The sequence below is a fragment of the Equus asinus genome, chromosome 21, assembly GCF_041296235.1.
Source record: "Equus asinus isolate D_3611 breed Donkey chromosome 21, EquAss-T2T_v2, whole genome shotgun sequence".
Lineage (NCBI taxonomy): Eukaryota > Metazoa > Chordata > Mammalia > Perissodactyla > Equidae > Equus > Equus asinus.
In genome coordinates this window covers 57,273,135-57,296,782 of record NC_091810.1, presented here as the reverse complement: position 1 = coordinate 57,296,782, position 23,648 = coordinate 57,273,135, and the positions used below count along the sequence as shown (strand labels likewise).

Sequence of the window (23,648 nt, the reverse complement as noted above, 5' to 3'; positions counted from 1 at the left end):
AGATAAAAATTTTGTCGTGGAAAAGGTTACATAAAGGGCTGGAGTTCAATCAACACTAAGACCTACTTGAAATTTGTTGCCAATAATTTACATTGAGACCAGTTTCAACATGGTAGTGTATATTTCTCCTGCCTCGTTCACTGTCTCTCCTCTATAAGACCGTGTGCAAGAACCATGTCTTAGTCAGTTTTGTGCCCCAAGCTCTGGACACAGGGCCTCGCACATAATAGACATGCCCTAAATATCCATGGAATGGATAGATAAATGTAGATTGTCTGTCGATCCATACGGCCAACTTTATGTTTGGCTTGAAGAATCAGTCTTAATATTTTCTAAGAGTCATAAAGACATCTGTGTGTCATGCTTCATCTCTTGGGAACTCGAATATGGGTAAACCGAGATCTTGTTTAATGTCCTGTTCTGACTGTGGAGACAGGTGCCAGTCTATGTGGAAGAGCAGCCTTATGGCTTGGTTTGAGGAGAAGGTTTTAAAGGTGGTGCAGTTGCTCCTGCAGTAGACTTGACAAGGTAGGTGCCATCTTTCTGTTGAGGACTTGTGGTCTTAGTGGACAGCACTCGGTGGCCCTACTGTAGTTCTGTGCAAATGCATGGTCATGGAAACCTGCTCCTGCTGGGGAAAGAATGATGAATGATGCTTGAAGCCATCAGTGGCCAAAGAGGTTGACACAGCACCTCTTACCATCCTAGGATTGGTTGTTTTTTCTCTGAAGGCAACTGTCACTATTGTCCTTCTACCAACGGTCCTGTTGACATGCCTTGGTGGGTGCCTATCAAACAGGTGTGACACTCTGAATGATTTTGGCAAAGAACCTTACTTAGTAGTGGATAAAAAAAAGGTTGAGACAATGGCACCTAACCAATGAAATTGTCAAACATTTGCCTTGATTTTCCATATGGCTTGGATTTAAGGTACATGTAGAGTCTAGGAAGCTATGTTAGAGAAAGTACTTTTGAATTCTTTAATATTTACTTCAATGAGCATAAGGCTCAGAATGGAAGATTTTTATTTTAAAGTTTTAAGTTAAATTATGTTTCTGGGGCTGGCCCCATGGCCGAGTGGTTAAGTTCGCGTGCTCTGCTGCAGGCGGTCCAGTGTTTCGTTGGTTCGAATCCTGGGCACGGACATGGCACTGCTCATCAAACCACACTGAAGCGGTGTCCCACCTAACACAGCTGGAAGAACCCACAACGAAGAATATACAACTATGTACTGGGGGGCTTTGGGGAGAAAAAGGAAAAAAATAAAATCTTAAAAAAAAAAATTATGTTTCTTTTCTCCCGACCAGCTGTTCTTTATTCCCTAGTTTCTTGGGTTAGGTTTTGTGAGGGTAGGTCTCAGGTGTAGAGGTTGTACAGTGTTTCTAATCATCTGTTCTTCAGTGTTGACATAAAGTGCAGTGAATAGATAGGTGGTGGAAGTCTTAATTCATGTCCTCAGAACATTCCATGGGAAGGTAAAGAGAGAGAGCGGGCTGAAGAATTCAGCGCAGTTAGGTCATTGGAATGAATTCATGGAAAGAGAACTAAAAGGCATAAAGCAGTCCCTGTGACCTGGCTCTTCCCTGAGCGCTCTGCACACTTCATCTTATTGATTCCTCACAGGAGTCCCTATAAGGAGGAGCCCCATTTGACACAGAGGCACCCAACACAGAGAAGTTACAAAGCTTTCTCAGAATCACACAGTTAATTGGGATAGAGCCAGGATTCTGTTTCCCAAATTCTCTCAGTTATTCAGACTGGATTAAACCTTTCCCAAACTGTTTGTTTCCTCTTGCCCTCCCTTCCTTCCTCCTTTCCTTTCTTCCTTCCTTCCTTCCTACCTTCCTTCTTCCCCTCCTTTCTCTTTCCTTCCTCTTTCCTTTTTTTGTAGTTAGGACTTTGTTAACAGAGAGACAGCCAGAGGTGGTGAAGAGAGCGTGGTTTTAGAGTTTGAAAATGTGAGTTTGGGTATTAACATGAGCCCCAAACTTTGGAGAATCCCTTATCCTTCAGCATAACTTCTTCCTCTGTAAAATAGGACTAAGGTTACCTGCCCTATCTATTCCATTATGTTGTTGTAAATACTGAAATAAATGGTGTATTTATAAGTTAAAGATACATGAGGGTATATGCTAGTGATTGACATAGATAGGGGAAAATGTTGACCTGTAGCTGGCAGCACCATGATTTGGGGAAGCCTTCCAAGATTGAGAGCCAAGGCGGACATCCTCATGAGCCAAAGTGATGGGCATGTAGGAGGATTGGCAGTTTGTGCCTGCAGCCAGGCCTGAGTTCAGGCCTGTAGAGTGTGGCATGGAGATTAGGAGCCCAAACTTTCTGGATGTCTCTATCAGGACATCCTATAGGTGCCTCAGTTCTCCTTGCCCAAACAGTGCCCTCTCCCTAGGCTCCAGGAGGTGGGGAGTTGCAGATGCTGGCCTGACTTTGCAGACCTGCTGGCTCACTAGCTTTCAGCAGGAGGAGGGGCAGGCTGCTGCAGGGCCTTTGGGATCTCACAGACACACCTGGAAGATCCCACGTGATTTAGTGTGTTCTGGATAGAAATTTTTTTTAAATAATGGTACATTTAAAGTGAAAATTATGGCTATTTCCTCAGCTTTTTACCAGGGTAGGCTACCTATGGCTTGTGGGGAAGTGACATTTAACATACATTAATTGAATGCCTACTATGTGCTAAAACTGTGATAGATAGTGGGTATAGAAGATCAACAAAACAATTGCAGACCCTGCCCTGCTTGGGGGACAGAAGGAAAAAGGCAAATATTAAGCAAATAATTCTACAGATAACTATGTAACTTCAATTGTGAAAATGCTCTGAAGGAAAATTGCAAAATGCTTCATCAACATGAAAACAGAAGAACTGGTTAGATGTGAGGGCCCATAGGAGACATTCCCAGGAAACTGGCATTTATGCTGAGTCCTGAAGGCTGATCTCAAATGAACCAGGCTGAAAGGTGGATGGATATTTTGGTATGTGTGCTGAGGCTCACATTCTGTAAGGCACCTGCCTGCCCAAGCTTGGACAGGAGGATGGTGTAGCTGGGCATACATATATCAAACTGGCTTCAGAAATGCAAATGCTGGGATATACAAATTGCCCTGGTCACAAAAATGGAATTAGGTACAAGAGTATGCAATGTATAAAGAGGCGACAGGGCTTCTAAGCTGTTGCTGGGAGTATTGTAGAACCCACTCCCTGTACCCAATTGAACCAAGTGAGTGAAGATTGGATGCGTCTTTGTTTCTGGTTCCCTAGGGACTCTGCGAGAGGTGGGAGAGAGGCTCCCTTACTGATGGTGCACACACATGCCTTAAAGTCATTAGAAGACCTTTGCATTAGCTGTGTATGTGCACATGCTTTTGTAGATCTTGGTCTCCAAACTGATTATGCAAGATATACAACACTTCTTTATTTTTTTTCACGTGAACTCAGATTCAACTCTAAGCCCATCCTGATGGGCTGGTGGAGAACTCAGCGATTATTGGGGTTGCCTGTCCCACTGATTCTGCAGAGATCCTGCGTTTGTGTGTAGCTAAGGTATTGGGAAAGCATCCCCCATTACCTGTCCACATAGGTTTCTCTGCCGTTATCCCAGGCCGCAGGGTCCCATTGGTTGGGCCATTCTGCTGCTGCTTCCCTTGCAGATGTCCCCTAGAGGGCCACCTGCCCACCTGGCTGCCTTGAGTAGTAGACAGGTCTTTGCTACACAGGCCTACTGACCTGTGGTCCTTCCTAATCTGATGGAAATCTCTCTTTGCCCCAGATCACTGCCCCCAGTGGCTGTCCTCCCCTCTTGGCTCTTTTCTGAGCCCGCAGGTAACATGAGTGAGTGAGTTTGGAATTTATAGAAGATTTGAGGAGATCTTGACTTCCAGCAACTTCTGTTTCCTGCCCTGCAAAATCCCTGAAGTACAGAATTGACAAACACAAATAATATTTATAAATTTGGAGATCTTTGTGTGGTTACCGACACCTTACCATTGGCAAGTGACTTTGTTTTCCATGCCCAAGGTGTCTGCACTTGGCTGTGGCCTCAGTCATAAGTGAGCCCTTAGCAACTGTCCTCTCCATAAGTCCAGTGAAATCATTCTCCTTGGGCCAGCCTGAGTTGTGAAGAACGTGGAACCAGTTGTGTTTTTCCATTTTCAAACCAACCATCGTTCTCGTATTTTTTGTATGTAATTACTTTTTTCTTTTTTATGATAAAATTTACATAAAAGTCAATGCACATATCTTATTTGTACAGTTGAATTTTGACAAATATATCCACATGTGTAACCAACACTCCAATCAAGATATAGAATATTTCCATCATCTCCAAAAGTTCCCTGCCTCCAGTCAGCCCCTACTCCTGAGAGGCAGCGACTGTTTTAATTTCCGTCACATAGTGGGTACTCTTGGATATCTGTCTTTTTTCACTCAGCATTATGACTTTGAGATTCATCCGTGTTGTTGCATGCGTCCAGAGTTTGTTCCTGTATATTGCTGGGTAGGGCTCCGTGGTATATTCCATGGCGTCACAGTTTGTTTATCTCCATTCTCCTGTTGATAATTGAGTTGTTTCCAGTTTTTAGTTGTTATGAATAAAGCTGCTATAAACATTTTTGTACAAGTCTTTGTGTGGACTGTGTTTTCATTTCTCTCGAGCAGATACTTAGAATTGCTGGATCTTGGGGAGATACACAAAAGTAGAGAGTACAAAACATCGCCGTGTATCCACACTCAGTTATAGCTACTATCAACAGTCTATTGCCAATTGCAGACATTGTGTTGTTTTATCTCTAGATACTTCATTATGTATCTCAGAAAAAGGCATTTTCTTACAGAGCATAATGCATTTTAACAGCTAACAAAACTAAAATATTCCTTTCTATCATGTAATATTCAATAAATTTATCCAACTGTCTTTTTAAAAAAGTCTTTTTACAGTGTGTCCAATTGCAAAAGGTCCACACATTAATTTGGTTGTTTTGAATCTAAAGTCCCTTAATTTTGTCATAACTCTTGACTTAAATCAGAAGGCAAGAGTGAGTGGTATGGGGCATCTCTGAGAATCGTGCACTTTTAATTTGTTGTTCTTGTGGTTGGGTGGAGTGAGAGGTGGAGCTTAGCTTTGTTCTAATTTTCTTTCCCTCTAAGAAGGTCTTTTTTTTAAAAATTTTTATTTTTTATTGCAGTAACATTGGATTATAACATTATATAACTTTCAGATATACATTGTAATATATTTCAACTTCTGTGTAGATTACATCATGTTCACCACCAGAAAACTTATACTCCATCCCCTCACATGAGTGCCTAATCCCCGCTTTTGCCCTCCTCCTTCCCCCCTTCCCCTATGGTAACCACTAACCCAATCTCTGTTGCTATGTGTTTGTTTGACGTTGTTCTTATCTTCTACTTAGGAGTGAGATCATATGATATTTGACTTTCTCCCTCTGACTTATTTCATTTAGCATGATACCCTCAAGGTCCATCTATGTTGTCACAAATGGCCTAATTTCATCATTTCTTATGGCTGAGTAGTATTCCATTATGTATATAGACCACATCTTCTTTATCCATTCGTCCCTTGATGGGCACCTAGGTTGCTTCCAAGTCTTGGCTATTGTGAATAATGTTGCAATGACATAGGGGTGCGTGTATCTTTATGCATTTGTGTTTTCAAGTTCTTTGGATAAATACCCAGCAGGGGAATACCTGGATATTATGGTAGGTCTATTCTTAATTTTCTGAGGATTCTCCATACTGCTTTTCATAGTGGCTGCACCAGTTTGCACTCCCACCAGCAGTGTACAAGGGTTCCCATCTCTCCACATCTTCTCCAACACTTGTTTCCTGTCTTGTTAATTATAGCTATTCTGACCCGAGTGAGGTGATACCTCATTGTAGTTTTGATTTGCATCTCCCTGATAGCTAATGATGTTGAGCATCTTTCATGTGCCTGTTGCCCATCTGTATATCTTCTTTGGAGAAATCTCTGTTCAGATCTTTTGCCCATTTTTTAATAGGGTTGTTGGTCTTTTTGTTGTTGAGCTGTATGAGTTCTTTGTATATTTTGGATATTAACCCCTTATCTGATATATGGTTTGCAAATATCTTCTCCCAATTGTTAGGCTGTCTTTTCATTTTGTTGACGGTTTCCCTTGCTGTGCAGAAGCTTTTTAGCTTGATGTAATCCCATTTGTTCATTGTTTTCTTTTGTTTCCCTTGCCCGGTCAGACATGGTGCTTGAAAATATGCTGCTAAGACTGATGTCAAAGAGCGAACTGCTTATGTTTTCTTCTAGAAGTTTCATGGTTTCAGGTCTTAATTCAAGTCTTTAATCCATTTTGAGTTGATTTTTGTGCATGGTGTAAGATAATGTGGCTGTCCAGTTCTCCCAACACCGTTTATTGAAGAGACTCTCCTTTCTCCATTATATGCTCTTGGCTCCCTTGTCAAATATTAGCTGTCCATAGAAGGTCCTTTTTTACAATTTGTTCCATTGGGTCTCCCTCCAAATTCTGCTATTTTAAAAAGTTTTATCCATGACTAAGTGTTCTTTTTATTTCTGAAAACCATGTATTTAGATTGGGTGTGCTATTTTACACATGCAGAAGGGCAGCACAATTGTCATGGCAGGTGAGTGGAGAAGTGGTGCAGCTGCTATGCTTTCCAGGACTCCCAGTGTGCAGGCAGAAGTGTCCTGCCCCCCACACCTGCCACAGCTCGTAATGGGCATAGTCACACCACAACTGGAGTATATATATCAGCTCCCGTGTATATGCATGGTCATAGGTCTTGCTGTATAAAGTGATTCTGTGGACCCGGTATCAGTAATGTTAGTTGCTTTCTCAGGACTGGGGATGTGGGGCATTGAAGATTTAATCCCATTAAAGGCCATAAGTATAGTGGGACTGTTTAGGGGAGGACAGAGGACTGGACTGGCCTGAGAATAGTAGACACACATTACCAGACGGGAGGGAGCACTTATTTACAAGTTCAATACGGTGTTCACTGTGTTTCTCCGAGACACGCAACAATATTAAAGCTATGGATGGAGGACATTGGAAAACAAAAGACATGTTGATCCCTGCTCCTACCTCCAGGGGCTTTGGGTCTATTCTAATCAGGTAAATGTGTAGAAAATGCACATTATACTTGGTTAATTTTATTCTTCATTTTTCTTTTTTATCAGATGATTTTGTGCAAACAGTAAAAAACCAAAATGGTAAAGAAGACCTTGTAAGGAAAAGCACGAGTCCTCTGCTCCATGTTTAATTGTTTTTGTTCTTAGTTCTTTAGTTCTCCTGGCATTACCTCCATAAATCTAAAAGATAGGCTTATGTTGCTATTTCTTGATGTATCAATTTTAAACACATTCAGTTCTCTGCTCTGAATCATGGCAAGTTAGCTCACATACACTACCATTACCTTTTGTTTCTTGATGGTTACGTTATTTTTGGCTTGGTTTTCTATTGATCATATTTCAACCATAAATAGTACAGAAACTTCTGGGTCTCATTCCACCAATGTCTGCCACCCTTTCCGGATTCTGACAATGCAGTCGTGCATATGGCATGCCTACCTTCCTCTACCACTCCTTCCACTGTCTTTGTCTAGCAACTCTCCCTGCAGGACATACTCAAGGTCGAGGACATTCACAGGCTGTTCTGCAAACCTATTTGAGCCTTTCCTGTTTTGTTCAGAGGCTGACTCTAATGTTGAAAATCAATAAGCAGCCCTTAAGTAATGATGATTGAACACATTGTTTGTGCCCCCTGTTCTTCTTTTTCAGGACTTCATTGAACTCTGTAGGTGGCTGATTGTTCTCCTTTTCTCTTTACTGTTATGCATTAATCACACTTGTATTTGCTGTCATTTTAAAGGAACCTTGGGAAGGAGAAGGGGCTAAGTGTTTGCTTAGCTTGTCGTCTGGAACCCAGATGCTATAGTAACTTACTTGCTAGTCAGGGCTGTGCGAGGACCCTGGGGAAGGTGCAGAAAGGAGAAGCACTCCTAGTGTACAGTGTACCCAGAGCACACTCTGGGGTCAGACAGACATGAATGTGACTCCTTCTACCACTTCTTACCTCAGGCTTGTTACCCAGGCTAATGATTCCAGGAGAGGCTGGGGCATTGCTGTGTACTGAGACTGTCAGGAAAGCTGACATTTCTGGAGACTCTGCCCTAACTTTCACTTCACCTCTGTTGACGGAGCCTTTGAGGGGCTGAGGCAGCCTATGCAATGGGCTCTGTTCTCCCTGTAACGGATCCATCCCATGTTCCATAATTCCAGGCATCAGTGATGCCCACTGAGAGGCATATCTTTTCGTGAATTTCCAGGTCTCTACATCTTTCTTTGCTTTGATTGCTCTCTCTGCTTCTAGTGTCGGTCCCTTTAGGAAAGTTTGTTGTTAGTGCCATTGACTCCTAGCAACTCTGTGTACAGGAGAACAGACCCCTGCTCGGTCTTTGTGCTCCATTCTCTCCTTCCCATGCTATATTAGACAGTGCTCTGCTGCTATTCATAGGGTTTTCATGGCCACTTTTTTAAGAAGTGGGTGGCCAGGTCCTTCTTCCTAGTTTCTTTTAGTTTGTAAGCTCTGCTGCAACCTGTCCACTATGAGTGACCCTGCTGATATTTGAAATACCAGTGGTATAGCTTTCTGCATCACAGCAACACACAGCCACTACAGTATGACAACTGACAGATGGGTGGTGTGGTTCTCTGACCAGGAAACTAACCTGGGCCACGGCAGTGAAAGCCCCACATCTTAACTACTAGATCACCAGGGCTGGCTCTTCAAGAGAGTAAATAGGGCTAAATATGTTGTGAGTGTCTACACAGGATTCAATGAGAATAATACATTAATTAACATAAAAATTCAGTATCTTCAACTCTGTCTGTGATGATTTTGTTCTCCCAGTAATGAGATTTGTCATCATAATAGGAAGTCTCCATCCCTTCTCTCAATTATATAACTCTTAAAAATAATTCTTTGTATAGTAGAAAATGTAACTAGGCATATATGCTGCATTTAAGGCCATGATATTCCAGAAGCCTTTCCCAACTGCTTTATTTCTTTTAGAATTTGAGTTTCTGGGGACAGTGGAAGTGTGGGAACCTCAACCAGGATCACTGTGATATCTATTCCAACTCTGGGTCTGGTACTAGGCACCGATAGATGGCTTTTGGCCAAGCAGGTTTTTGATGACATTATTTATGGCAGAAATAAAGTCTTAGAAAGGGAGCGAGGCCCTGACTGGAGGAAGAAATGCTTAATAAAGCTTCCTGGGTTGTAGACAGACTAGCAGAAGACCACCACTATCCAGTGTGATTGGGGTGGGAATGGCTAAGCCTTGTTCTTTTCTCTGTTAGACTCGAAGTGCCATCCTTTGAGCACACCAGTCTCGTCATGGTAACTTACGGAGAGCGTGGCCCCTGACTGGTACATTGTCCCTCCTAGGTACCTTGTGGACTGTGTTTGTTTGGGTGTTGGGCATTTGGTTTGGTGTTCCCTCTTCTTCATCTGCCCTTCTGTGTATCTGGCAGACTTAATTTTAAGGACTTCTTTTTCTTGACTTCTGCAATGTAGCATATCATGATGTTCTGTTAATAGATATTAATTCAGACAAATGGATTAAATTATTCAAATAAGTAAGTAGGGGCCTGGCTGGTGGCATAGTGGTTAAGTTCACACACTCTGCTTTGGTGGCCCAGGTTCTCGGGTTCAGATCCCGCGCATTGACCTACACACCACTCCTCAAGCCATGCTGTGGTGGCGTCCTGCATACAAAGTAAAGGAAGATTGGCACAGATGTTAGCTCAGGGACAATCTTCCTCAAGCAAAAAGAGAAGGATTGGCAACAGATGTTAGCTCAGGGCCAATCTTCCTCAACAAAAATAAAAATTAAAAAAATAAATAAGTAGAATGTCATCTGTGTGGCACAGATAATAGTGCTCCCCAAGTATTTCCATGCTCCTGCACTTTTCCCAGCCTCCCCTACAGTTAAGTTGAGGCCATGTGAGTAGGTCTAGCCAATAGACTATAAGAGGAGGGGCATGTATCATTGTCAGGCCAAGGCTCTTAAGAGCTGGTGTGCCTCCTCCTCCTCGTCTGCCTGCTGTGGGGCCCTTGGAGGTCTTGTGTTGAGGCATGGCATCATTAGCTGGAGGGAGCCGAATCCTTAAGACACTGGATGGAGGAGAGTTTCTGATAATCAGCAGGGGACTTTGTGTGAGAAAGAAATAAACCTTTGTTGAGTTAAGTCATGGAGGCACCTTGGGGTTTATTTGTTACAGCCTGGTATTACTTTGACTAATATAGTTTCTGAGAGCTAAAAGGGACCAAAGTATTCATTATGCCTCAACCATTGACTCTTCAGCTGAGGAAGTGGGCTTGGAGGGTGCACAGGCAGTTAGCGGTAGAGTCTGGCCTGGACCCGAGATTCCTGATACCAGAGCTCCCAGTCTTCCTCCGCCATCCGGCCCCTCATGTTGTGGAAGACGCCCGTGGAAAGATCCCCAGACTTACACTAGAATCATAGTACATACCCTATGATTTTATATTGTTGGGCATGTTTACAAAGTGGTTTTAAAAATGACTGTTAATTGTATGGTACTCCGGTTTTCAAATTGCATCTTGGAGACATTTATGAGATAGCCACAGCCTTTAAAATTTCTCATTTAATGTGTGCTTGCCAGAAGCTAGTTAGCATCTGGATGACTTCCAAAGCTTTGCTGGTGCTCTAATGGACTTGGCCTGTCGGGAGCAGGGGTTAGATTTGATGCCATTGTTTCCCGTAACTGCAACTGGCCATTAATTGTCAGGGTTTGCTGAACTGCCGGTGTACTTATGTCTGCCAAGGACTGCTGGGCTCAGGCTAGGCCAGGGCCGGGGGAAGGAAGTGGGGGAGGAGTGTGAGTGGCAGAGCACTTCCTGCCTAGTCTTTTTCTGAGAGGCTTAGCTGCTGCAGCCATCAGCTGTAGCATGTAAGCTCCTCCTTTCACCTGTGTTGAGGAAGGGACCTACTTGCATTTGGAGACCTGTGTCTGTGGCTGTAATGTATCAATTACTCACTTGCTGACCTGGCCCGCACCCTCTTTGCCACCTTGGTGGCGGCAATCTTCCATCCCCCGAGAGTCAGGTCTAAGTGTTGGGAGGAAATAAATAAGAGCTGCCAGGGGATGTGGAAGAACCACTGCAGGAAAGCAAAGCCTCTCTCCAAACTAGAAATAATTTGTGTTTCTAGTCTGTTCTGCAGAAACTCCTTTGAGAATTAATCACCATTTTTTTAAAGTAGAAAGAACACAGTGCATTTAATAAAATGAGTTTGTGATCTTCATTCAAAATTCATTTTCATTTTAAACAAATTAAAATTTTATTGTAAGAGCTTCATTTTTCAAGAAGTTTCTTCTTCAGAAAGTAAAATGCCTTTGTTCTCAATATACTTTGTTTGGACACTTAAATTGACCTAATGAATTAACAAATACTCCTGGTTGTATCCTTCTTTGAAGTTGGAAGTGGGGTGGCCTTGTCTTTACTCAGTTGGAGTAAATATGCCCTGTGGCTCATGAAATAGCTATGCGTTCACAGAGTGCGTCTGCCCAGCATCTTCTCACTGGTCCTCCGTAGCTCTTGAGACTCCACACTAACACTGTGGCGTCAACCTGTCCAGGTAATGAATCTGCTGTCTCAGAGGGAAGAAGCTACATGGCAGGAGTTCTTTCCTTCACGTTGGTGAAGCAGATTAGCCAGCCAGTCACCTGGCAGGACCCTGAAATAACAGAGCCCAGAGCAGGGCATTCTCGGTGGAGTGGAAGGTCTGACACAGCTCCCTTTGAGAGACTCCCTTTGTGATGGGGGAAGGCCTGGTAGGAGTCAGAACTGAGAGACACTGGGAGAGAACCTGGAGACTTGTCATGGCAGGTGTGGGGACCTCAGAGATGAGGAGGAGGGTAGGCTATAGAGTATCAAGCTCAAAGCTAGAGGGACCCCCACAAGAATTTTTTTTGAATCTTCTTTTTACTTATGATTGGTACTTTTGTCAATAATGAAAAGGTCAAATATATTAAATCTAAGCTGTTGGATTCATTTGCTTCAAAATCATAATGGAATGTCAGGAGCCTTCTGGGCAAATGTGAAGGGGGTGAAAGGGCAGGGAGAGAGAGGGTGGGATTCACAAATTTAATAAGGGCCTTAACCCTTGAGGCAGAGTCCAGAAGGTGAGCTAAGTCTGATTTGAGTAATTAGGATGCTATCAAGAGTGAGAAATAAAAACATTAGGCAGATCCGTAAGAATACTTCCGCCTTGGAGGTGGAAAGTAGGGAAAAGGAGGAGGAGAGGTGTTTTTGATCTGATCCTTGAAGACAGACAAGATTTTTCAATTGAATCAAAAATCTGGGCAGCAGGGAGCATGATAAGGAAGAGAAGAGGACATACTCAACCCCCAGTCAGGACCTGTGGTGGGGCAGGAGAGGAAGTGCCTGCTTTGCCCGTAATTCTACTTCCTCATTGTTAATCGTGTTGAATAGGGTGTGGTGTTCCAGGTATGTCTCCTTCTTGGGAAAAACACTATTCATATCTGTTTCCAAAATGAGGAAGCTGAGGATCTAAAAATATGTTAAATAACTTGTCCAGGTGGCACATAGGAGAGGTAAATTCAAACCTAGGCAGTCACCCTGAACTGGGGCTGGTAACCAAGACAGCCCGCTGCCTTGGCACTGAAAACAGGCGCACCCAGGCACCATGGGACAGAGTGGGTGAAACTGAGGCCATCTTAGAAAATCTGGTACTTGTGCTTGCTAAAACTTGGGATACGTGCAGGCGGGGGAAGTAGCAGAGTTGAAGTCAGGATGGGGGACCTGTAGCTGGGACATTACAGGGTCATTAGCCACGTGGGCGCTGAGCTCTTCAAATATGCCTTGTCTAGATTGAGATGTAGGCTAAGTGTAAAATGCACTCTGGATTTCAAAGATCTAGTATGAAAAAAATGTGAAATATTTCATTGATAATGTTTTATATTGAAAACACATTGAAATATATCTAAAATTACTTTTCAAATAAAATATATAATTAAAATTAGTTTCACCTGTTTCTTTTTTACTTTTTAAAAATGTGACTACTAAAAGACTTTACCTACATGGCTCACATTATATTTTTATTGGACAGCACTGGTTTGGAATGCTAGCTTATGCAGTTTGGAGTTTATAGGACCAAAAAGTAAACTTTCTCCTCCAATTTTGTTGAGGCTTGTCCTTTTCTATATGAGAAAAGGTATCTGAAAGATCCAGCTAAAGTCTTAGCTACCTAATTGTGTATTGGCCTTTGCTATTAAGAATTGTCATATGTGTCGTGATCTCAGAAGAATGCTCTGGTATTGGCTTTCTGTACAGTTTAAAACGAGAGCATGTTGGCTTCATGCCATATTCACTATGGAGAATTTGTGCATCTCACCATGGAATAAACCCTTTGATGTTTCTCTGAAGTTAATGGTTGACCAAGTATGTCATGACCTTTGAAATGATATGTGTCTTTAGAATGGCCTCATATTCATAACTTGTATCATGTCTCCGGCACCATAAGATTGTGAGTTATCACATATTTTTGCCTGTGAGGATCTGCTTTTAGAATGGCCAAGAGGGTTTGATGCTGCAAATGTGCTTGTCATATAGAAAAGGAATCATACTAAGGCTCTTATTCACTTTTTTTTTTTTTTTTGAGGAAGATTAGCCCTGTGCTAACATCCGCCACCAATTCTCCTCTTTTTGCTGAGGAAGGTTGGCCCTGAGCTAACATCTGTGCCCATCTTCCTCTACTTTATATGTGGAACACCTGCCACAGCATGGCTTGATAAGTGGTGTGTAGGTCCACACCCGGGATCTGAACCAGCAAACCCCTGGGTCACCAAAGCAGAGCACATGAACTCAACCACTACTCAGCCGGGCTGGCCCCACTAATGCTCTATTCACTCTTAATGTCTAGCCCTTCAAAGATCTACAGTTACGAATTTGTAGATTCTGGATACATTCTCCCTATAATCTCTTATTCTTCAATGACAATCTTCTACTAGATTGCTTTCATGGTTCTAAGTTCCTGATCTTATTTACTTTTCCATTGCAAATGTCAGAGGCTCCACTCTCCTGGGCTCTGATAAAGCTTCTGTGGCACTAATTCTTGGCTTGACCTTTATTCCTCAGACCTCTGGCTGCAGAAAGCATTTCTCTGGCATTTGGTGTGCATAGAATTCAGGACTTGAAAGAGGAGAAAGAGGGAAGCTTCTACAGCCACTATAAAAGCAGCTTTCTGCAAGCACAGTAATTCACTCACACATGCAATCATTTAGCCAGAAACAGTCTGAAACACAGAGCTGGGGAGCATAGATGGACAGTGTGGAGATCGGCTTCACTTTCTTCCTCCCGCTGTGGTGTGCTGTTGGAATGACAACTTCCTTGTTCCCATGAACTTCTTTAGTGACTGGAAACAGGTCTCTGCCTTGATGGCCAGCAGCTGCCTTTCCCTCTTTACTCGGCTCCTGAAGCCAATAGGCTCACCTCCTCGTCCAGTTTCTAAGCTGACATTGTAACCACAGGCCCCCTAGGACCAGTTCAGCTGACCCCATCTTATCAGCAGAGTAATTAAGAGTGATTTTTCAGGAATTGAGACCCCTTGTCCAGTTCAGGCCAGTTGAGACCACCAACCCTTTAACTGGGCCTACACAAATGCCCGATAAGTGACTTTTTTGACATCAAAGGGCTGAAAACTCCATCCTCAGATCATGCTAACACCACTATTTTGTGAACATACGTCCTACAAAGCATGAAGCTTGACTACACTTGCGCAGGTCATCAGTTACCTCACTTTTCCTTACCTCCAGTCCTCTATCTCCACACTTCAGACTGTCCTGCCCTTCATCCCATAAATTTTACCCTAAGCCCTGGATCGGGGAGACAGATCTGAGAGCATATGTCCCCTACCTCCTTGCAGATGGATCTTGCAAATAAAGCTACTCTTAGCAAATAAAGGCTGATGCTCTTCATAATTGGCTCTTTATGCACATTGGGTGGCAAGCCTTTGCTCAGTAATGATACCTTCATAAGGAGATTCGTGAATAACCTCTCTGACTCTTGGGGTGGCTTATAATGGGCCCCTTCTCTCAGATGGGAGATTTCTGCTTCAGCCTAGAGATCCCTTTGCTGGAAATTGGATTGATGCCTTGAATCCCTGGAAGAGCTGGGCCCCAGGTGCCCTCTGAATCCCAGGCCGCTGCAGTTCACCTGCCCCCTGCTGCCCTCACTCAGAGCTCCCATTCTGCATAGGGAGGTGTAGGACTTAAGCCTCCTTCCTTGGATGATCCTTATCCCCATGCCTCAGGCTGGAGCTAGAGTGCCTACCTCTGGCATCCAGCCAGATTCTGGGTTTCCAGATGTGGTGACCTGCCTAGTAGTTTGGCAGGGTCTTTGGTTCTGACCACCTCTGGAGTTAGCGCTGGAATGGCATATCCTTGGCCTCTGCCAGGTTCGCCCAAATGTTCGTGTTTGCTTAGCCTGTGTAGCTGTGACAGCTTTCCCCAGTCATCTCCCACCTTGCAATGCTTAGCTCACCTTTTATATCTTCCAGGCTGAGCATCTTGCAGCCACCAGGGTCCACTCCTCATCCAGCGTAAGGTAGCCTGGGCTGTGCCTTTGCCCTATTCCATGCTGGAAATGTGCCTGGAGCCTGGGCTTTCTCACTTCCCAAGACTGTACCAGGCCCCTGGTGGGAGCGACATGGTTTTGTGTTGCTCTCCGAATCCCATCTACAGGACCCCCTACCCCACTGCCCTAGTCACCATTGCTGGAGCCTACCTGAGTGCTCGTGCCAGATCTTGCCCAGCCCTGAACCAAGGCTCAGGAGAGGTCCCAGGTCAGCCAGCACAGTGGCTGTGGCTGTCTCCCTCTCTGTGCTGCATCTCTGAGCCCTGACAGGACCTGCATTTCCGCAGACCCTGGGCCTTTGCCATGTGGCCCTTCCCTCCCACTCTCTCCCTTCCCTTCCTGCCTTTTCCTTCTTCCTCTCCTGGGTTAGTTCCTCTGGAATCACGTTTATCCAGCTGAGTTATCCAGAACCAGATCCTAGAAGCTTCTATTGCTGTGAGAGCATAAACAGTTTTGTGTGGTCCTGAAGGAGGTCCATGATGGCCTACATTGCCTCCCATGCTTTGGGGTGTGTGTGGTACAAGAGAAAGGGAGACAGAAAGACTAAAATTCATTGTTGACTGTATTTTTAATCCCCCTTCCTTCATACAGTATTTATTCATTTTACGTGAATCTCAGAGTAAAGGCATAGGATTGGTATTTAATGCGAGACACTCAATTTCACTACTTGTCTTGCTGAAAATATAAAAACTAAGGGGTTCATTGATGCTGGTTTGTTTTGTAGCCAAAGAATCCTCACCTGATGTGTGATCCCGGGCATGTTCCCTCATCTTTTTGTGCCTCCACTTTCCCCATTGTACGATGAAGATGTTGAGAGTACCTGCCTGGAGTGTTGGGAGAGTAAAATGAATTAATACATGGAAAGCCCTGTGGACAGCCCCTGGAACACAGTAAGAACTCATAGGAACTCAGGGTGAGAGCTGTTAGTGGCTTACTCCTGGCTGTTTTATCTGGTCCAGGAATTAAATAATTAGAGTTACCCTTAAATGTTCATATATATTTAGTATATTTAAATAGTTTTATAGTTTGGCTATTCCTAAAGTAAGGTACTTTCCCTTTTTTTGTTATTAGATGATTCTCTATGGGCAGAAATACTAGTGCTTGTTTTACAGTGACGCTTACTCACTTAGACCTTGGATGTCTCTCATCATTTTGTACATTCATTCACTCGTGTGCTGACCTGCTATGGCCAAAGGAGACTGTCAGCTGCCGGGACGTTTTCCCCTTAGAATCAGGGATTCTGACACCTTTTATTTAGGGAGTTCTATGCATTTCCTGTTTCCCTGTATACCTTCTATAGGAACTGTTCAGTGGCTTCTTTTCTTTTTGATTGTAGAAACAAATTATTTCCGTATGAAGTAGAAAATGGATGGGGGGCCAATGAAGAGGCGATTTCTGAGAAAATCACACTTTCTGCTTTGACAGCTTAAATATGAAAGGGAAGCTTTTAAATACTAAGTAGAAGCTGTCACACATGCAGGCACCCCAGCATGACTAATTGGCCTTGGATGCAGCCCCTGGAGTGTTTAATCCCAGAGAAACATTTCTGCCTCGAAGGCGGTTTCCTGAGTCTTGTATATTGCAGCCCCACAGTCCAGCAGAGCCTCCCTTCTGGGCTGTTTCTTCAGGAATCACACCAGCTGGTCCCTGTCCTCTAGTCCCCTCACTCTGGAGACACTGTGCTGTAATGTGCCATTAAAGTCCTCAGTATTGCTGATGTGCTCAAAAGATCACCTGACATGGGAGAGATCCTGGTCTACTCTTGCCACTATTGAGAACGGCAAGGATGCCTCTGGTTGGAAAAACTTCATGTGATCTTCATGTCTTCCCTGTAACTTTGGGAAGCCTGTCCCTAGACCTGACATTATCAAACCTTAGTTTCCTCTCTGAAGTAGAGAGAGAATATTCCAGAATAAATGATAGAATTTAAGAGCTAAAGTAGAACTTAAAAATGAGTCCTAAATTCAGGTATAACCTGCTTATTTAATGAGTGAAGAATCTAAGTCCCCAGGAGTTAAGCATGTTACATAAAGCAGCACAGCAAGGGAGCACAGACAGTCTTGTGCTGTTTCCTCAATCGTGACAACGTGCCCCTTGTTTAGTTTTTGTTTTCTAGTGCAGTTAGGTATTCACTTAAATGTCAGGAGATCTACAGTCCCCAACTCCCACCTGCTTTCAAGGGAATATTTAAACTCACTGTATTGCTTAAATGCAAATAATCATTATTTAAAATAAATTTGTTTTTTGGGGGGGTTTGAATTTTGAACATTGAGAAATAAATTTGTTATAAAATTCACACATATTCATGTGGGATATTATAACCCAATTCTAGGTACGTTTTAAAAATGCCAACAGCTGGTAGACTTCTTCTTCCAGGAAGATAGAATAGAGGTATTTGTCCCTATTCCTTCTACTAGGTACAACTAAAAACTCTGCACACTATATTTAAGATAAACACAAGAAGATTTTACAAGAGAGACAGAAGAAGGCAGACTGGTTAAGTACCTTGGGAACTGAGGAAGGACACAGTGGTGAGTTCCCTGGGTTTTCTTTTTGCCATATATATATATATATATACACACATGACACTTAGAAGTAAAAAATCTGGCAACCTAGAAACACAAATGGTCACAGACAAAAAATGCCCCAACAATAGCCTAAGGACCAGGAAAGGAACAGCTGAACAAGACAGAAAACTTTTAGACAATAACTGCTATTCTCCATCCAAACACCACAGAGAAATACCTGTGTCCCCCACCCCTATTCAGAGAAGGCAAAGTAGGGAGCTGGAACTTTTATCCTCCATGGCCAATAACAAGCCCCCACTTCTGTTGTGGTGTAAGTGAGGCCATGTGGAAAGCGAGATTTCTACATGTACCTGGCAGAAACAAGGTGCCCCTCCTGCTGCCAGCCAGGGTGGTGTCAGAGGAGATTAGTGAAGAGTCAAAACTTTCACTATTGTGCAGCAATAATGAGGCCATCCAGACTGTGGAGTCAGTGAAGACCATTTAGGGGCTGAAATTCCCACCCAGCAGTAACAAGGAACCTCCTCCCCAGGTGTCAACAGAAGCCAGGTGGGGAACCTGGACTTCTACCTCTATCTGGCAGTAACAATGCCACACTGGTATGAGAGACGGCCAGCTAAAACAGGCTTAATTAAGATCCAGAGACTCAGAACATAAGCAAAAAATGTACAGGCTTCAATAAAAAGTTGCTCACATACCAAGAACCAGGAACATCTCAAACTGAATGAAAAAAGGATAGTCAATCAATGCCAACGCTGAGATGACAGAGATGATAGAATTAACAGGCAATATTTTAAAGCAGCCATGATAAAAATGCTTCACTGAGCATTTTTGAACATGCTAGAAACAAACAAAAAAACAAAATAAAACAAAAAACCTCAGAAAGAAGTAGAAAGTTTCAGCAGAGACAAAGAAGATATAAAGAAGAGCCAAATGGAAATTTTAGAATTGAAGAATATAATAACTGAAACTCAATAGCAGAATGGAAAAACAGAAGAAAGAATCAATGAGCTGGAAGAAAGAACAGTAGAAATGACCAGATGTGAACAACACAGAGAAAGTAGACTGGAATAAAAAAAATGAACAGAACCTTAGGGGCCTGTGGGCCTATAAGATAGGATCTAACATTCCTGTTATCAGAGTCCCAGGACAAAGAGGGCTGAAAAAGTACTTGAAAGAATAATGGCTGAAAAATTCCCAAATTTGGCAAAAGACACAAACCAACAGATTCAAGAAGCTGAGTGAATCTTAAGGTAAACCTAAAGAAATCCGCACCAACACACATCATAACTAACGTCTGAAACTAAAAAAGGAAAAAATCTTGAAAACAGCCAGTGGAAAATGACACCCTATCTAGAGGGGAAAAACAATTAGAATGATAGATTTCTCAACAGAAAACATGCAGACCAGAAAGCAGTGGCACATTATTTTTCAAGTGATGAAAGAAAAGGACTGTCAACCCAGAATCCAATACGTAGTGAAAATGTCCTCCAGGAGTGAAGGGAAATCAAGACATTCTCAGAGGAAGGAAAACTAAGAATTTGTTGCTAGCAGACCTTTGATAAAAAACTGGCTAAAGAAAGTTCTCTAGACAGGAATAAAATGATAAAAGAAGAAATCTTAGAGTATCAGAAAAGAAGAAAGAATTTGACAAGCAAAAATATAAGTAAATATAATGTTTTCTTTATCCTCTTCTAAATATGTTTTCTAAATTATGTTTGACAGTTAAAGCAAAAATTATAACCTGTCTGATGTGACTTTAAATGTATGTAGGTGAAATATTTAAGACAATTATATTGCAAATGGGGTAAACAAACTTAAAGGGAGATAAGGTTACTATATTTTACTTGAATTAGTAAAATGACTATATCAGTAGAGTGTGATAAATTTTACCTACTGATAAGTGTGATAAAATGTCTTACCTACTAACCACTGAAAAAGCTATACAAAGAGATACATTCTCAAACATTAGATAAATCGAAATGAAATTCTAAAAAATATTAAAGTAACCCACAGGAGGGCAGGACAAAGAAAATAGAGAAATGAAAGAGAGAATAAACAGAAAAAAATAAAATAGCAGATTTAAGCCCTTACATATCAATAATTACATTAAGTGTAAATAGCCTAAATACACCAAGGAAAGATATAAATTAGCAAAAGAGACATGTCCCAATGATATGCTATCTATAAGAAACTCACCTCAAATATAACAATATAGGCAGGTTGAAAGTGAACGTATGGAAAAAGATTATCATGCAAACCTTAGTTTTAAAAAACAGGAGTGGCTATCTTAATATCAGATAAGCTAAACTGCAAAGAAAATCACCAAAGACGGAGAGAGGCATTACATAATGATAAAAGGGTTGGTCCACCAAGAAGACATAACAATCCCAAATGTATATGTACCAAAAAACAGAGCTTGAAAATACATAAAGCAAAAACTGGTAGAACTAAAAACAGGAATAGACAAATCAACAGTTAGAGATAGAGACTTCAACAGCCTCTCTGAACAATTAATAGAACTACTAAACAGATAATCAGCAAAGATGTAGAAAATTCAATACTGTAATCAACCATAGAGAGGCAGTAGGATACTATGAAAGGAGCGCTGCACCAGCGTGTAAAGAGCCATTCTGGAGAAGAACAGGAATTTGGAAAATACCTCCAAACTGGAAATTGGTCTTTCTATCAGTCAGCCTTGCACCCTCAGAATGAGTTCTATCTCTTCCCTTCACTGTCCACAGACCTAGTCTGTACTGGTCCAGAAGAGGCCAGAGAGCTCCACAGTCAAGGATGCTGAGCACTCATTCAGTTTTCTCTCCACTCTTGTAGCATAATAGCTTTGAGGCTGCTCTCCACCCCTCAGGTCTGTGTCTTAGATACAGTCAGTGCCTAGTGTCAGAGGCCAGGCCCTCAGGCCTCACTTCCCAGTGATGTGCTTACACTTTTCTTGGAGCATTGGCATAAGCCCCTGAATTGAATATGTTAAAGCATAATTTGCATATAAAATTTAAAGTTATACTTGCATGAATGGTGTTAACTCTAATAATGTGTAGACCAGAGTTTAAACGAGGACAGAGTACACAGCATCTCTAGGACTGCTCTAAAATAAATGACCCTCTAACAAACTAGGTGAATCTAGAAGCAACAATACAGGCAAAAGTGTCTTTCTTAGCTTTCTAATTTCTTGTCTAATCACCATGATTACAAAGTGTATAGCTCAGAATTAAGAACCTTTTAGTGCAGAGCTTGGCAAACTATGGACCCGCAGGTCAAAGTTGGACGACCACCTGTTTTTGTAGGTAAAGCTATGTTGGAACCCTAGAGAGCAGCATGAGAATCATCTGAAACTTGTTAGAAATGGAAATTCTCTTGCTTCAGACCTACTGAATCAGAAACTCTGGGGGTGGCCCTCAGCAATGTGTGTTTGAACAAGGCCTCCAGGAAAGTTTGAGAGCGCTGAGTTATACTATCCTACCATACATTGGCTAACATTGTGATATGACAGTACTTAGTACTTTTGTCTTCTTTGGGGAATTTTGGATGTAGTTCAGCCAACATTGCTTGATGCTGTGGCCATGCACCAGATTCCTTACTACACCTAAAAGTACAGGCGGTGGTCTCCCAGGGAAGCAGGCATGTGGAGCAGTAACTGCAGCATGGCATGTGGTCTTCTAAGAGGCACACCAGCTCTGCAAGCCTAGAGCCAGGGAGGGCAGAAGCAGCAGAAGTGATAGACTTTGCTTTACATGTCTACCCTCAGGACTTTTTCCTGCAGAGAGGGTGTAAGCTCACACTTGAGATGCAGGCTTCAGGAAACAAGTTGAACAACACCATGCCCAGGTCTTAGAGACGAGCCTGGAACCCAGGCTGGGAGTTGGAGAAGAGCTCATCCCAGTGTGCTAAGCGGGTGGGATCACCACAGCACAGGCAGAGGCAAACAGCTCAGAGAAGGACAGGACTGGTCCACAGGGAACAAAGGAGTTATTTTTCTTCTTTTCTTTTGCATATCTTACTGTGGTGGGCTGCGGGATCTGATGAGATGCGATAGGATACCCAGAATCTAGCTCTGGAGTCCAGCTGGAGAAGAAGCAGAAAGAGAGCAGTGCCTGAGTTATTCTTAATCTTTCTAAAAATCGAAAGTCTCCTCATAGATGAGAAATGTTATCAATATACAGCAAGGCATTCAATCAAGAGTTGAGGGCGACAGGAAATGATAGAATAATCCATTGCTCAGGTGTCTTTGAAAGCTCCATCTCTTCGACTGCAGAATTTGAAGGCAACTCTACCAAAGAAGTGGGCAGAGCAGATAGAAATTGCCTCTTCCCAAAGCTAAAGTGATAAAAGCAAGAGAAGTCATTTTAGAAAAGCCAAGAACCAAGTGGCAGGGACACTCCTATGATGGAGAACGAATCTAGATACCATAAGGCAGGAACTTCTGGAGAAGACACTGAGTTCACAGTTGTCCAGAGACGAGGTCTGAGAGAGAACATGTTAAATACAAGTGGGGAAGGTCCAGGCAATGACTGAGCGAGGTTGTTGTCAGTTGGTTATTATGTGGTTGTGATGCTTGTGTTTATGTGGTTAAAGGGCCAGTGGTAGGACAAGATTGGTGTTTTACCCAAAATGAGGATAATAAAAATATCAAGTGAATAAAAATGAGACGATCTTAAAAAAAACAAACGAGAAGGTGCCCTTCCCCACCCCAGGCTTGAGCTTCCCTCTCCCACTCTCAGGCTGATCTGTTTTCCTCCTCCTGTGACCTGATGACATTTTGTTCCATTTCGTTGACTTGTGTGTTAGCGACAGCTTCCCTGCCTTGCCTGGTGTTGCCTTCTGCTTTGGCATTAACTGGGATAGGAGTCCTGGGGCAGACCTCCTTGCGCTGACCCTTGGCTCCCTCCTTACAACACTACGTTCCTGAGTTCAGGTGGTGTTTTTTGTGCCTGTGTAAAGTCACAGACTCTGCACCACCGGTTTAAATTCTTTAAACGGGGGGAGGTAGAGATAAAGTGGGCCTTGGGGGACTGGAAGGTCTCAGACAAGGTTGTGGGCAGTTGGGGTGACTGTCAGTTGTCAAGGTCGTGGAGATGCTGGTGCACAAGGCAAGGAGGGGTTCTGTAGATCACAGACAGTTGGTGCTCAAGGAACACTGGAACTGAAGAATAAAGCACATTCATGAACTGAGTGGATTGTCATAATATGGCCCAGGAGTTATGAGGAGAGTAGGAACCTTCCTATAGCTTCAGGGAGGAGAAGTGAATCAGGAAGTCAGGGAAGTAGTTCTGTAGGAAGAAAAGAGAGCACTGGAGGCCAGGCATCCCCACTGGAAGCCTTGGCTCATGTCTCCATATGGGAATTCCTTCCCAGCATGACTTGGGGAATTTGCATGCTTTCCCAAATCCTAAATCCCAAGAA

General features: G+C 42.8%; 1 protein-coding gene across 8 annotated transcripts in view; it reads left to right on the top strand.

Annotated features, from left to right (window-relative positions):
• MYRIP (myosin VIIA and Rab interacting protein) overlaps positions 1 to 23,648 on the top strand; it is a 339,379-nt gene that overhangs the window by 42,162 nt on the left and 273,569 nt on the right. Inside the window, exon 3 of one of the 8 annotated variants that reach the window (XM_070492580.1) lies at positions 16,430 to 16,595. The exons of the other annotated variants lie outside the window; for them this stretch is intronic. The gene's annotated coding sequence lies outside the window, so the exon portion shown is untranslated. The remainder of the gene's footprint in view (positions 1 to 16,429; positions 16,596 to 23,648) is intronic. 8 annotated transcript variants of the gene reach the window in all.